The sequence below is a fragment of the Salvelinus namaycush genome, chromosome 25 (assembly GCF_016432855.1).
Source record: "Salvelinus namaycush isolate Seneca chromosome 25, SaNama_1.0, whole genome shotgun sequence".
Classification (NCBI taxonomy): Eukaryota; Metazoa; Chordata; class Actinopteri; order Salmoniformes; family Salmonidae; genus Salvelinus; species Salvelinus namaycush.
This window is the reverse complement of record NC_052331.1, coordinates 8,158,793-8,175,600: the sequence shown is the minus strand read 5'-3', so window position 1 is coordinate 8,175,600 and position 16,808 is coordinate 8,158,793.

The following is a 16,808-nucleotide window of genomic DNA, read 5'->3' as shown; positions in this document are numbered from 1 at the left end:
TCACTCCATAGACCCTCATCAAGATCAATACCCAGGTCTTTTTCCCATCTAAGCCGGGGTTTATCTAGCCCAGGCAGTGTTAGTCCTGACATAAGAGCATCGTAAACACGGGAAATGGTCTTGAACAGTGGTTGGTCTGCGTGGCAGAGTTGTTCAATAGGTGACATCTTAGGTAGGTTCCATTGTCCCTTGAGAGACACCCTAATAAAGTTTCGTAGTTGTAGGTAGCTAAAGAAGTCCCTGTTAGGCAAGTGGTATTTCTGTTTCAGCTGATCAAAAGACATAAGAACTCCCTCCTCGTAACAATGTTCCAGAAGAGTGATCCCCTTATCAGACCATGGTCTAAAGTTACTATTCTGGAAAAACATAGGAATCAATCTATTGTTCCATAAAGGGGTTTTAGGGGAAAGGAATCCCCCTCGTCCGAACAGCTCATGCAGTTTGCACCATGCCAGGACAGAATGTATGATTAAAGGGTTGTCTGTGATGGTTTTTATAGATTTTCTGTCCCATTTGTATAACAATTCTGCCCCAGTGTCATCATTTACCTCAAGCTTTTCAATGTTCAACCATGAGGGAGAGGGACCCTTGTCAAACCTCTGAGCCAGAAACCTAGACTGTGCTGCCCAGTAGTACATTCTAAAATTGGGGAGGTTTAAGCCCCCTTGACTGTAATCCAGGGTCAGTTTATCCAGGCCAACCCTAGGGGTTTTGCCGTGCCAGATAAACCGTCTGGTCATCTTGTCGAGAGAGGAAAAGAATGCTGCGGGAACAGGGATAGGGAGAGATTGAAACAGATATAGAAATCTGGGCAGGACATTCATTTTAATTACATTGATTCTACCCAGTAGAGTGAGAGGTAAGTCCATCCATTTACCAAGGTCACCCTCCACCTTTTGCAACAAACTGGCCAGATTGAGTTTATAGAGGTTGTTCAGGTTACCATCCACCATTATGCCCAAATATGTGAAGCCCATAGGCGACCATCTAAAAGGAAACTTGTGCTTGATGGTATGATGGTCAAAGACAGACAACGGTAAGATTTCGCTTTTATCTAAATTGACCTTATATCCAGAGAAAGAACTATAACACTGTAGTAGGATCTGCAAGTGAGAGAGGGAGTGTTCTGGGTTTGTTCGAAATAAGATAAGGTCGTCCGCAAAGAGTGATAATTTATGGGTATGGGGGCCCACCTCAAAGCCATGTATGTCAGGGCACGTTCTAATAGCCTCAGCCAACGGTTCGATGGCGAGGGCAAAGAGGTGGGGGCTAATTGGGCAACCTTGTCTGTTCCCCCTATAGAGAGGGAAAGAGGAGGAAGTAATCCCGTTGGTAGCAATCCTAGCTTTAGGAGATTTGTAGAGTGATTTTATCAAATTTACAAACCCGGTACCTAAACCAAACTTTTCCAAGACGCGAAAGGGTTGAATGGCCATACCTCTATCAAAGGCCTTTTCAGCGTCGAGGGAGACTGCGACACTAGGTATTTTGTTTTTGTTAGCAAGGTGAATTATATCAAAGAACCTTCTGAGATTATTGGAGGACAATCTATTAATTATGAAGCCAGTCTGATCTGGGTTGACCAACAGGGGAAGACATGACTCCAGTCTCTTAGATAGCATCTTGGTGACCAGTTTACAATCTGTGTTAAGGAGAGAGATTGGTCTATATGAGGCGCACTTTAGTGGATTTTTCCCTTTCTTGTGGATTACAGTAATCACTGCTTGAGAGAAAGACTCTGGAAAGCAGTTGTCTTCCCTGGCTTTTTTAAGTACCTCCATAAGGTAGGGGACCAACAGCTCCCTAAATTCTTTATAGAACTCTGGAGGGAAGCCATCCTCCCCAGGAGATTTATTAGAAGGTAAGGATTTAATGGCCTCCAACAATTCAGGAACTGAGAACTGTTCACTCAGGCGCTTGCTGTCTTCCCCTGACAGGCATGGGAGGTTGAGAGAGGAGAGAAAGGAGTCGATCTCTGATAGATCATCGCTTGATTGGGAAGTGTAGAGGTCTTCATAGTATTTCTTAAAAGTATTATTAATTTCAGTAGGGTCAAAAGATATCTCATTAGTAAGAGTTTCTATAGCATTAATTGTCCTCTTACTTTCCTCTGCTTTCAGTTGCCATGCCAATACTTTGTGAGCTTTCTCTCCAAGCTCGTAATAACGCTGTTTTGATTTAGTGATGGCCCTCTCAGCTTGATATGTGTTCAGAATATTATATTTCAGTTTTTTATTTAATAAAAGCCTGTATAGATCTTTAGTCGGGCCTCTTTGGTAGGTTTTCTCTAGCTCTGAGATTTCAGATTCAAGGGCACTCAGTTCCGCACCGTGTTTTCTCTTCAGCCCTTTAGTATAGGAAATGATCTGTCCCCTCAGATAGGCCTTCAATGTGTCCCAAAGAATGAAACTGTCAGGAGCGGAGGGTTTGTTTGTCAAAGTGAAAATATTGATCTGCTCTTTGATGAATGCACAAAATTCAGGTTGCTTTAGGAGTGTAGAATTTAGTCTCCATCTATATGCTCCATTTACCTTGGTAGGAATGGAGATTGATAATACCAGGGGAGAATGGTCACTAAGCAATCTGGGGAGATACTCGACATCTAACACTCTATGAAACAGTTGTGTCGATATTAAAAAGTTATCTATGCGTGTGTGTGTCTTGTGTGGGTGTGAATAGAAAGAGTAGTCCCTATCCTGTGGGTGCAACTGTCTCCAGATGTCTAGTAAATTGAGATCTTTCATGAATGACATGGTGAGCTTGCTGGCTTTGGTAAGAAGTGAGGGTTTATCAGAGGACCTATCAAGAACTGTATCTAAACAAAAATTAAAATCTCCTCCAACCAGTAACCATCCTGGTGGTGCTTGAGTGACCTGAAGGAAGACATTCTGAATAAACATATGGTCATCGAAGTTAGGAGCATAGATATTCAATAGGGTCCAAGACTCTGAAAACATATGCCCCTGCACCAAAACAAACCTGCCAGAGGGATCAGAGATGGTGTTGTTGACACAGAAGGGGATGTGTCTACTTATCAAAATTGCAGTTCCTCTTGCTTTGGAGTTAAAAGAGGATGCAAAAACTTGTCCTACCCATTCCCTCTTCAATTTCTTGTGTTCACTGGCTGTAAGATGTGTTTCTTGTAAAAACACAATGTCAGCCTTTAATTTCTTAAGGTATGTATAGACTCTCTTCCTTTTAATCGGGCTGTTAAGACCTTTTACGTTGAATGTGACATATTTTAGTGGATTAAGCATAGTTGGGTTTCAAATATGTAACTGAATGGAAATCTATCATATGTAGATAGTTAGGAAATGTTTCAACTTTGGTTTGAACACAGAAGTGACCTATGTGTCTCTTTAGGAAGGAAACAATAAACATAGAAAAAAGGGGAAAAAAATAAAGAATCCCACCCACCCCGATTGTTAGACTAAAACCACAATCCCAACAATCAAACATGAATACACTTGTAGAGATGTGTTGCTGCTCGCTTTCCATCTTGCTCTTACTAGCTAAACCTTGACGTAAACTAAAACCTGCGAGCTCTCTAAATTGAAAACAAACGTTGTGAATAGACATTTATGGCTGAATATTTACTGCCCACGGTAAGGGCTGCTTGAGTCTCTTTTCGAAAGATTAACATAAATGAGGGGGAAAGCAGTGGGCCTAAACCCACTTATTTGCTTCGCCCAGTGATATGTACTAAACCAAAATATACTCTCCTGTAAATGTAATAGAACTCACCCCGGAAAGATACGGTTAGTTGAAAATGTACAAATCAATTATAGCGACCGGAGGATATCAGCGGTTCAGTCCGGATAAGAGAAAACAAACAAACTGCATCTTATCCCCCAAAGAGACCGTCCTGGCTCAGACGTTGCTCAGATCTTTGAGAAAAGTGTACACTTCTCCCGGCGTGTTGAAGAGATGGCTTCGGCCTTTGTACTGAACTTTCATCCGCGCAGGGTGGATGAGGTAGCCGATGATGTTCTTCTCCTTCAGTGCTTTGGCGGCAGATCTGAACTGCTTGCGACGTCTTGCGAGATCCGCGCTCATATCCGGGAAAAGGCTGACCCTCTTCCCATCAATGGTTATGTCCCCTTTGGCTTTTGCGAGTTGCAGTACCTTCTCTCTGTCTTGGAAACGGAGGAACCTGATCAGGACGACCCGTGGGGGCTCATCTGGCCGGGGTTTCGGCGCTGATATTCTGTGGGCGCGTTCGATTTCCAGTGGCTTGGTGAAGTTGATTGTGCCTAGGACATCCGGGATCCATTGAGTGAAGAAACGGACCGGGTCACGGCCCTCGCTGTCCTCTTTCAATCCCACCACACGGATATTACTACGTCTGCTCTGGTTCTCCATCTGATCTACCTTGTTTTTGAGGTAGGCATTGTCCTTTTGCAGTTGTATCAAGACCTGGTCATGTCGAGCGATGGTGTCTTCAACTGTGCTAATGCGCAACTCTGCCTCAGTCGTTCTCAAAAGGAGATCATTCATGGAGGATTTCAGGTCGTCAATGGAAGAATGGAGTTCAGCCGTTCTCTTATCGATTTTCATAGAAAGACCTTTGTTACCATCCTGAATTTCCCGGAGGAGAGTAGCCAGCATGTCGGCAGGCTCGCCAGAGGCCGAGAGCAACAGTCTGGAACTGTCGTTTGAGTTATGAGGGCTAATGCTAATCTTGCTAGCGTTATCGTTATCTTGGGAATCAACGACGTTTTGGTCGTCCTTCTTGCCTCTCTGTCGGCGGTCCATGGCTCTTTGGGAAGGTAAGTACTTGACAATTTATCAGCCGATGTTAGAATATTGTTTCAACGTTGTTATTTAGGTAATAATAGAATAACTTTGAAGAGCTCGGTTTGTCAACGTCTGCTCAGCTCCGCGGCATCACGTGCTCCCCCCCAGTCTCTTCTTTGAAGAGATCCACACCACATATGGATCAGCCAGAAGGCAATGATCCATTCTCCAAAAAACTGCACCTGCCACCGCAGTTAATTCATCCTCACTCTTGTCATGTTCAATTTCCTTGTGTAGCTCTTCCAATTTCCTTCTGTAGCTCTTCTGTGTGATCCACCATTCCATATTTACTCATAATATATTCCACTTTTCTCCTTTTTTTCCTACCCTCCATCTTACCCCCACCTCATCCATGGGCCTCAACTCTTTCTCAAAATCCATTGGATGAGAAAGCCAGAGGCCCCTCATGGATTGGATTTGCATAGATTCAATCAACATAAAATTCTGTTCAAGACAAGCAAGCACACATATTTCCTTCAGGAAATGTCCTTGTCTAGTTCAGTGTAGGCTAATTTTCAGTCCATGTCTCAGTCAAAGTTAATTTATTAAACAATCAAATGTTAAATGTCATAAGAGGAAAATACAATATTTTCTGAGCTTCATCATCCCCTTTTTATAGTGTACGAAAGCATACTTCTTGGTTTACGGCCAGGGCCGGATTGGCAATAGCCAATCTCAAGATGAGCTACTTTGACATAGAAATTGGGAGTTATTGAGAAAAAATAGTTTTTATTGGTTTTAAGACAGATTAGGCGTCTCTTTTCAGCAGTAGGCATTTGCTTATGTGGTGTTTTTATCTGCAAAAGGTAAACAGACATTCACAACCAACCATAGATATATAATTCATAGATGGCAGTTCCCATTCAAGTCAGGACTGACATACATTGCTAGTGTACCCATGAGTTTAACAGTGAAATTGCCAGGGCAAGTGGTTCCAAAACCTTACTATGGATTATATGTCTATGGCTAGAAGCAACAAGCTGTAGCCTATTGCAGTAATATTGCACAGAAAAAGTATTTTGTTGACACAGCTTCTAAAATGGAGTATTACCTCAAGCATTTTATTAACTGCAAAACCACTCATGTCATCTATAGATTGGAATGTCCACAGTGCAAGGTGTTCTACATTGGACGGACAAAGAGACGCCTTCAAGATCGCTTGGCGGAACACAAGTACGCCATACGGGTAGGCAATGAAGACTACCCCATGGCAAGGCACTACAAGTCCTTACACCATGGCAACCCTGCCTCCCTACAAGCTATGGGTATTGATCATGTTCCGGCCTCTATTAGAAAAGGGGACCGTCTTAAACAGTTAAACCAAAGGGAAAGTTTTTGGATTTACAAACTACAGGCCACTAAATACCCTGGTTTAAATGAAGATATGGATTTCTCACCCTTCCTGTAGGGTCGTGATAGGTCCATTTGCTGTCATCTAGTGGACATTTTGCTCAATTGCCCTCAGCTATGTTTGGACTGTTGTTCATGTTTTGCTGTGGTCTGGTGTACTGTGGAATATATTGCTTTCTTGTTCTGGACACTTCTCCCAGTCATGGTTAGGGTTGGAACTGCCTCTCTGGGTGTTCTGATGCTTCTAGCTTGGAGTTGTATGCTCATGATAACATAGCTACAGTATTTCACCTTTTCATGTGTATATTATTGCTTACTAGGTGTGTCCAATTTGGTAACCACTCCCTCTTCTAATTAGGGCTAATTGGAAAAGCCTTTCAAAAGAGGACATTGTATTCTCCTTTTTCTGTACTCCCTGACGAAGGCCATGCAGCCGAAACGCGTCGGTTTTTAAACAACTTTGTTTCTATTGAACATGCCATACTAATAAAGGCATTTTAATTAATTATATGAAGAGTGCCTTGGTCCTCCTTTCTTTTTGATGACCAATTTACACCTTTTACCAAAGAGCACCTTCTATCTACCAAAATATACTATAGTGTACCTTAGTAGCGCTTCCCTTCCTCCTCTTTCTACAAGCTGTAGCCTATATTTGGCGTGCATACTGCCCAAACTGCGGCCTTCCCGACTGTAGGCATAAAGGTAACTGCCAAAATAAAGGAAACACTTGAGTAAACAAGGGATACAAAGTATATGTTATGATGTGGGGTGCATTCTCCTGGCATGGTTTAGGTCCACTTGTAAAATCTATGCCAAGAAGCATTAATGCTGTTCTGGCAGCTTGTGGTGGCGCAACACCCTTTTAAAATTCTATATGTTGGTGTTTCCTTAATTTTGGCAGATACCTGTATATACTTGGGATAAGTCTTAATCCACCGTTATTTTTTATAAACCTTCGATCATCTGTGGCTAAATGATCCTCTCTGGTATATTTATAAAATTGAGAGCGGGATCCTGTTGTCGGATTTTTTAAAAATGCGTTTATTTTTTTGACTCTTGGGCCGCAACGGGCTTGGGCCCAGCCCCTGACTCACAATTGACCAGTCACATTTAATTATTATGCAGTTAAAAAAAAAATATGTTACCCAATCAAGGCAGCGCCTCCCAGTTACCCATGTGGACCGCCTAACTAATCTCCTCCCCTCATCTGATGATTAGCAGAGCAGCAGCAGCAGGCTGTCTATACTCATTGAGAGTGGGATCCTGAGTCTTCCTGTGGTTGGCGGTTGCATTAAAAAAAATACATGTATACTGTATATACACTGCTCAAAAAAATAAAGGGAACACTAAAATAACACATCCTAGATCTGAATGAATGAAATATTCTTATTAAATACTTTTTTCTTTACATAGTTGAATGTGCTGACAACAAAATCACACAAAAATTATCAATGGAAATCAAATTTATCAACCCATGGAGGTCTGGATTTGGAGTCACACTCAAAATTAAAGTGGAAAACCACACTACAGGCTGATCCAACTTTGATGTAATGTCCTTAAAACAAGTCAAAATGAGCCTCAGTAGTGTGTGTGGCCTCCACGTGCCTGTATGACCTCCCTACAACGCCTGGGCATGCTCCTGATGAGGTGGCGGATGGTCTCCTGAGGGATCTCCTCCCAGACCTGGACTAAAGCATCCGCCAACTCCTGGACAGTCTGTGGTGCAACGTGGCGTTGGTGGATGGAGCAAGACATGATGTCCCAGATGTGCTCAATTGGATTCAGGTCTGGGGAACGGGCGGGCCAGTCCATAGCATCAATGCCTTCCTCTTGCAGGAACTGCTGACACACTCCAGCCACATGAGGTCTAGCATTGTCTTGCATTAGGAGGAACCCAGGGCCAACCGCACCAGCATATGGTCTCACAAGGGGTCTGAGGATCTCATCTCGGTACCTAATGGCAGTCAGGCTACCTCTGGCGAGCACATGGAGGGCTGTGCGGCCCCCCAAAGAAATGCCACCCCACACCATGACTGACCCACCGCCAAACCGGTCATGCTGGAGGATGTTGCAGGCAGCAGAACGTTCTCCACGGCGTCTCCAGACTCTGTCACGTCTGTCACATGTGCTCATGTGCTCAGTGTGAACCTGCTTTCATCTGTGAAGAGCACAGGGCGCCAGTGGCGAATTTGCCAATCTTGGTGTTCTCTGGCAAATGCCAAACGTCCTGCACGGTGATGGGCTGTAAGCACAACCCCCACCTGTGGACGTCGGGCCCTCATACCACCCTCATGGAGTCTGTTTCTGACCGTTTGAGCAGACACATGCACATTTGTGGCCTGCTGGAGGTCATTTTGCAGGGCTCTGGCAGTGCTTCTCCTTGCACAAAGGCGGAGGTAGCGGTCCTGCTGCTGGGTTGTTGCCCTCCTACGGCCTCCTCCACGTCTCCTGATGTACTGGCCTGTCTCCTGGTAGCGCCTCCATGCTCTGGACACTACGCTGACAGACACAGCAAACCTTCTTGCCACAGCTCGCATTGATGTGCCATCCTGGATGAGCTGCACTACCTGAGCCACTTGTGTGGGTTGTAGACTCCGTCTCATGCTACCACTAGAGTGAAAGCACCGCCAGCATTCAAAAGTGACCAAAACATCAGCCAGGAAGCATAGGAACTGAGAAGTGGTCTGTGGTCACCACCTGCAGAACCACTCCTTTATTGGGGGTGTCTTGCTAATTGCCTATAATTTCCACCTGTTGTCTATTCCATTTGCACAACAGCATGTGAAATTTATTGTCAATCAGTGTTGCTTCCTAAGTGGACAGTTTGATTTCACAGAAGTGTGATTGACTTACAGTTACATTGTTACACAGTTACATTGGAGTTACATTGTGTTGTTTAAGTGTTCCCTTTATTTTTTTGAGCAGTGTATAATATATACAGTATATATTTCCTTAATTAAAAAACAAAATGTTTTGCTGCCTCTTGGGCCACCCATGGGCCTGTGCCCAGGGTCTTCAGCCTCGGTAAGCCCCTGCATTAATCCGTCCCTGCATTCATCGGCCCTGCTTACGACCACACCAGCCTGAATATGTCTGACCTCAGCTAAGCAGGGACAGGCCTGGTTAGTACTTGGAGACCGCCTGGAAATGCCAGAAGCTGTAAGCTTTTTGTCCAGTACGGTGTACTCATCTGTTGTATTATCAAGGAGCAACCAATTCATCTTTTATTCATCAAATCAAATTTGATTTATCACATGCTCCGAATACAACCGGTGTAGACCTTACAGTGAAATGTTTACTTACAAGCTCTTTCCCAATGATGCAGCGTTAGAAGAAGAAGAAAAAACTACAAAAACATGAGAAATAAAACACAAGAATGACGCAATACCAAACATTAGGAACACCTTCCTCATATTAAGTTGGACTTCTCCATTTTCCCCTCAGAACAGCCTTAATTTGTCGGGGCAGGGACTCTATAAGATGTCGAAAGTGTTCCACAGGAATGCTGGCCCATGTTGACTCCAATGAATTGCTGGATGTTCTTTGGGTGGTGGACCATTCTTGATACACACTGGAAACTGTTGAGCGTGAAAAACCCAGCAGCGTTGCGGTTCTTCACACAAACCGGTGCGCCTGGCACCTACTACCATACCCTGTTCAAAGGCACTTAAATATATTGTCTTTCCAATTCACATTCTGAATGGTATAAGCCATGTCTCAATTGTCTCAAGGCTTAAAAATCCTTCTTTAACTTGTCTCCTCCCCTTCATCTACACTGATCGAAGTGGATTTACAAGTGACATCAATAAGGGATCATAGCTTTCACCTGGATTCACCTGGTCAGTCTAAGTGATGGAAAGAGCAGGTGTTCTTAATGTTTTGTATACTCAGTGTACAAGGTGTACCAATACCATAACAATATGCAGGGATACGTGGTAATTGATGTAGATATTCACATGTACGCAGGGTTAAAGGATAGTAGCAGCAGTGTATATGGTGGGATATAGTCTACAGATATACAGATAATCCAGGACTCTGGGTGGCCATTGATTAGCAATTCGACAGTCTTAATGCCTGTTGGTCCGAGACTTGATGCTCTAATACTGCTTGCCTGACGGTAGCACAGAGAACAGTCCATGGCTTGGGTGGCTGAAATATGTGGCAATTTTCTGGACCTTCCTTCCTGGTATTAAGATCCTGGATGTGGTTCCCCTGCTTTTCCCTGTAGTCCACGATCAGCTCCATGGCCTTGCTGACATTGAGGGAGAGATTGTTGTCCTGTCAGTGTCTCAGACCTACTCCCTGTAGGCTGGCTCATCGCTGTTGGTGATTGGCCTACCACCGTCGTATCATCAGCCAACTTAATGATGGTGTGTTGGAGTCATGCATGTCCACGTAGTTGTGGGTGAACAGGGAGTACAGGAGGAAACTAAGCACACCCCTGTGGGGCTTCCGTGTTGAGGGTCGGCGTGGCGGAGGTGTTGCCTATCCTCACCCCATAGGTGCGGCTCGTCAGAAAGTCCAGGATGCAGTTGCAGAGGGAGGTGGTCAATCCCAGGGTCCCGAGCTCAACTGCGTGCCTTCTTAGTCCCCTCCTGTACTACCTATTCACCCACAACTGCGTGGCCGCGCAAGACTCCAACACCATTGTTAAGTTTGCCAACGATGAGATGGTGGTAGACCTGATCATTGATGATGAGACAGCCTATAGGGAGGAGGGCAGAGACCTGGCAGTGTGGTGCCAGGACAACAACCTCTCCCTCAATGTCAGCAAGACAAAGGAGCTGATTGTGAACTACAGGAAAATGGAGGGCCGAGCATGCCCCAATTCACATCGATTGGGCTGTAGTGGAGCGGGTCGAGAGCTTCAAGTTCCTCTGTGTCCACATCACTAAGGATCTATCATGGTCAAAACACACCAACACAGTCGTGAAGAGGGCACGACGCCTCAGGAATCTGAAAGGAATTGGCAAGACCCCTCAGATCCTCAAAAAGTTATATAGTTGCACCATTGGGAGCATCTTGACTGTCTGCATCACCGCTTGGTATGGCAACTGCTTGACATCCAACCGAACGCAAGGCGCTACAAAGGGTCCAGTACATCACGGGGACCGAGCTCCCTGCCATCCAGAATCTCTATACCAGACAATGTCAGAGGAAGGCCATGAAAATTGTCAAAGATTCCAGTTACCCACATCGTAGACTGCTACAGCACGGCAAGCGGAACCAATGCACCAAGTCTGGAACCAACAGGACCTTGAACAGCAATAAGACTGCTAAATAGTTTGTTAAATAGTTAACCAAATAGCTACCCAGACTATCTGCATATAGCATTTTTGCACTAATTGTTTTGACTCACCACATACGCTGTACTTTATTCCTAGTCATGTGTACATATCTACCTCAATTACCTCGTACCCCTGCGCATCGACTCGGTACTGGTACTTCCTGGATATAGCCAAGTTTCCGTTACTCATTGTGTATCTATTATTACCTTTATTATTATGTGTTTTAATTTTATACTATTTCTCTATTTTCTTTCTCTCTGCATTGTTGAGAAGGGCCCATAAAGTAAGTCCTCATCTGTTATCTACTATGTTATTTCAGATAAAAACTAAAATAGTTTGATAACTTTAGGTAAGAATTACAATTGAGCATAGCAATGTAGGGTTAAAACAATGTAATGGGGCCTCCCGAGTGGCGCAGTGGTCTAGGGCACTGCATCGCAGTGCTAGCTGCGCCACCAGAGTCTCTGGGTTCGCGCCCAGGCTCTGTCGCAGCCAGCCGCGACCGGGAGGTCCCCGGGGCATGCACAATTGGCATAGCGTCGTCCGGGTTAGGGAGGGTTTGACCGGTAGGGATATCCTTGTCTCATCGCGCTCCAGCGACTCCTGTGGCGGGCCGGGCGCAGTGCGCGCTAACCAAGGGGGCCAGGTACACTGTGTTTCCTCTGACACATTGGTGCGGCTGGCTTCCGGGTTGGAGGCGCGCTGTGTTAAGAAGCAGTGCGGCTTGGTTGGGTTGTGCTTCGGAGGACGCATGGCTTTCGACCTTCAAGATAGTAATTACTAGCGATTGGATACCACGAAAATTGGGGAGAAAAGGGGGAATTTTTTTTTTTTTTTTAAACAAAAAAAACAATGTAGGGTTTAAACAGCAGGGTCAACTTCTCTCTGTATCAGGTCACCACGTGAGTGAACACTCAGTAGCAGGTCGACGTGTTGGAAATAAACATTCAGAGAAATCTGTGCGTGTGTCTTGTCTGTCTGTGTTTGACTGTGTGTTTGACCTTACAAACAATTCCTGAACACCATGGAGTCCAAAATGCATGTTTGTCAGCAGGTAACCTTTATAGCCTCCTATTCAACGGTCTCTGCCAAGAGATCTATACTTTTATGGCACAGGAGAGAGAAACAAATAAAGAAACAAGTGGTCAAGCTGTGGTTATAAATAAAGAAACAAGTGGTTTGCCGACTGCTCACACAACAGGACCGTTACAAACCTGTTATTCTACACAGACCACACTACTGCCTGGCATACAGCTGTAACCAGGCATTTCAACTATAGGACAAAGAAAGGCATCTGCAAGGGAAGGCAAATCCACATCTTTTAGGACAACGAAAAGGGCCAGGATAAAGTTTCTGACGGTAAGTACGTACCAGAACCGCACTGTCATTGTCCAGGGCAGTGAGGTTGCACTCAGCTCTTTTGTGCAGGACTTCCCCACCCTAAGGAAGATAGCAGAAACCAAAAAGGACAAGGACAGCACCCCGACCTCTCCCCTCACCTCAGGCACTCCAACAGCAGGAGCACAGGCCCAGACCCACACAACAGGTCTACCCTCCCTGCCTGCCTACGACCACCAGAGCCATGACCACACTACCATCAGCCTGCTGAGAGACAGGCTGGCTTTGTTAGAGGTATGGGTTACTGAGCTAAAGGAGCAGCCCCCCAGCTACACCACCTCCAGCCCAGACACAGAGCTTCTACAGGACCAGATCAACCAGTGTAGGACACAGCTGAAGAACTCTGCCTTACCACAGCGCTTGAGGAGGTAAAGGCCACCATGAGAGAGCTAGTGCAGGCAATGGAGGAGATGGCAAAATAGTTGTCTATCATCAAGAGGGTGCTGTTGTATAGAGAACAGACTGTAGAGACTCCTAGAGAGAAGCTGCAGCCCCTCACCACCCCTAACAGCCCCACTGACCCACCCACAACCCTCCCCCATACCGACCACCCTTTACCCACAACCCCAGTCAACAAGCAGGCTCACATGGGGACACCTACAGAGAGAAGCTGTTTGGCCCCCCCTGACACACCCCTCCTTGTACACAGCCCCAGACAGTAAACCCAATGAAGTGGCCATCCTCATTGACTCAAATGGGAAATTCATCCAAGAAGATAAACTCTTCCCCAACACAAGGTGTGCAAAATATGGTGCCCTAAATCACAGGATTCACTCCACATCCTGTCTCAGCCTGACTTTGGCACACCAGGCCACATTATTATTCACACCGGCACCAACAACCTGTGAGAGGAGCAGGAGAGAGTAGGCAGCCTGGTCAACAGAGTAGCAGAGAGGGCCTCTGAGCGGTTCCCCAACTCCCACATCACCATCTCCACTCTGCTGCCCCGCAAAGACTTTCATCCCTGTAGCATTCAGAAAGTCAACGCTGACATCACCAGAGGGTGTGGCCTACTCCCAAACGTGCACATTGCTCACCACCCAACAATCACCCCAGAGCATCTGCACAACCACTCCCACCTGAGGAAGCAGACAGTAGGGATGTTTGCCAAGTCTCTAAAGGACGTGGCACTTGGTAGACAAACACCCAATGCCACACTGGACAGAGGACCACCCAGAGACCCCTACCAGACCACTGCACCACCAAGGAGCCCCAGGCCCCTTCAACGCCATACCAGACCTAGCGCATCCCACAGGCCCCACTCACCACCAGAGCATCACCACCCCCATCGGCTTAGCCAGACTGGACCAGGCCAAGCCTCCTAGCCCGCACCAGACCACCACCTCTACCAGACCAGAGAGGAAGCCCCCTGGCCCAGACCTGGCCCCCCTCCACTCCACAGGGCCCAACAGCAGGACCAGCGCAGCTACGCGGAGGTCCTCAGAGGACAGGAGAACTCTGTCGGATTGAGTGAGATTAAACAGCTCCTCCAAAACATCTACACTAAACTGCACTAAATGCGCACACACACACCTATTGTCCTAAAAGTTTACTTGTTCAATGAATAGAAATATGTATATATATATACACACAAACACACATATAACAGAATAAATGTTTGCTGTTATCCTTTTTATCTCACTCTTAACAACTTAGTAGTTAGTAGTTACTGTATTTCTGACTGTGCTATTCTATCTTTTTGCAACATGAAATCGCTATCAGTTAGCATGTGGAACATTCAGGGCCTAAACTCATCAACCTTGGACTGGAGTTCAAAAAAATCTTCAAGATGTTGACGTCATCATTCAGCAGGAGACATGGTGTAAGGCTGACATTGTCACTCACTGTCCCACAGGCTACAGAGAGGTAATTGTGCCTTCACAGAAACACAGCTCTGTCAATAGAGGCAGAGACTCTGAAGGATTAATAATTTGGTACAAATCCGAACTACAAAATCTCATCGATCCCCTCAAAATGGGTAAATATCACATTTGGTTAAAAATTGTTGCTCATCTGTGGGAACACTACCTGATCTAACGACCACACGAGGGGACAGCTTCATTACAGGCCTCACTGTTTTTAACAATTTAATCTTACCAATAGAAACAACAGTGGCAGCACTATCAAAAAACAAAAGGGATCTGTTGCAACTCTGTCGAAGCCTGGGTCTATACTTTATCAATAGTTGGTTACGGGGGACTCTTTGGGGAGATTCACCTATTGCTCACCTCTTGGCCACAGTACAGTAGACTATATGATTACAGACATTGACCCTTTCTCTCTCAGCTCATTCACCGTCAAGCCATTAACACCTCTGTCTGATGACAGCCAAATTACGTTGTTCCTCAAAAGAACAGACATGGAAACAACCACACATTCACAGCCCAGTAAGCTGTACAACATCAGAAATTCATACAGATGGGCCCAAAACAGCACGGACAAATACCAGAAAGCAACCAGTAACCAAAATATCCAAACACTCTTTGATAACTTTCTGGATAGCACATCCACTCACAGTAAAGAAGGCATCAATCTAGCAGTATAAAACATAAACCACATATTCAGGAAAACAGCAAAAGAAGCACAACTGAAATTGATAAAAAAATACATTTAAAAAAGACCACAGATGACAGCTGGTTTGATGCAGATTATAAAATTATAAGGAAAACACTTAGAACACTATCCAACCAAAAGCACAGAGACCCAAATAATGGTGAATTACGCCTTCATTACTGTGAGACTTTAAAACTCTATAAACGTACACTCAGAACCAAAAAAGCACAGCACAACAGCAAGCAGCTGACACTAATTGTGGAGTCCATAAACACAAACAACTTCTGGCAAAATTGGAAAAATAAAAATCTAAACAAGAGGAATTAGCAATACAAAATGGTAACATAAGGACAACCCATTTTAAAACGCTCTACAACACCGTTCAAATTGACACAAACGCAGAACAATGCCAAATTCAGGAGAAGTTGAATGGATTAGAAAAAGCTATAAAGGACAATCAAAATCCATTGGACTCCCCAATTACCGACCAGGAGCTCTATAAGAAACTTCAGGCCCTCAGATTTAAAAAAGCATGCGGACCTGATGGCATCCTAAATGAGATGCTCAAGTTCACTAGTGCAAAATTTCAATTGGCTATATTTAAACAGTTTAATTTGATCCTGAGTGTAGGTTATTTCCCTGACATCTAGAATCAACGACTCATAACCCAAATCTTTAAGAACGGAGACAAATTTGTCCCCAAAAATTACAGAGGCATTTGTGTGAACAGTAACCTGGGGAAGGTTTTCTGTAGTATTATAAATGTAAGAGTTCTAAACTTCCTTAATAAGCACAATGTTTTGAGTAAAAGCTAAATTGGATTTATGCCAAAACATCGCACGACCTATCATATTTACACCCTACAGACCCTGATAGATAAAAATGTCCACCAAAATGTATGCTTCCTTTATCGACTTCCAAAAAGCATTTGACTCTATTTGGCATACAGGACTGTTCTACAAAGTTATTGTAAGTGGTGTAGGGGGTAAAAGATATGAAATAATTAAATCAATATATACTGGCAATATGTGCAGCATCAAAGTTGGCAAGAAAATAACAGAATTCTTTAACCAGGGGCGGGGCGTTCGCCAGGGTTGCAATCTGAGCCATGCACTCTTCAATATTTACATAAACGAATTGGCCACTATTCTAGAAAAATCCTCAGCCTCTGGTGTTAGTCTCCACAATTCAGAGGTTAAATGCCTGCTCTTCGCAGATGACCTATGCCTGCTGTCACCCACAACACCTGGGCCCTGGCAGTAAACCCCAAAAATACTAAGAAGATCCAGATCTCAGGGAATTAGACAAAAGTTCTCAATTGGTACAACATATATAGAGTACTGCACACACTGTAATTACTTAGGTTTAAAAATAAGCTCAAATGGACACCTTAATGATGCAGTGAATGAACTGAGAGAGAAA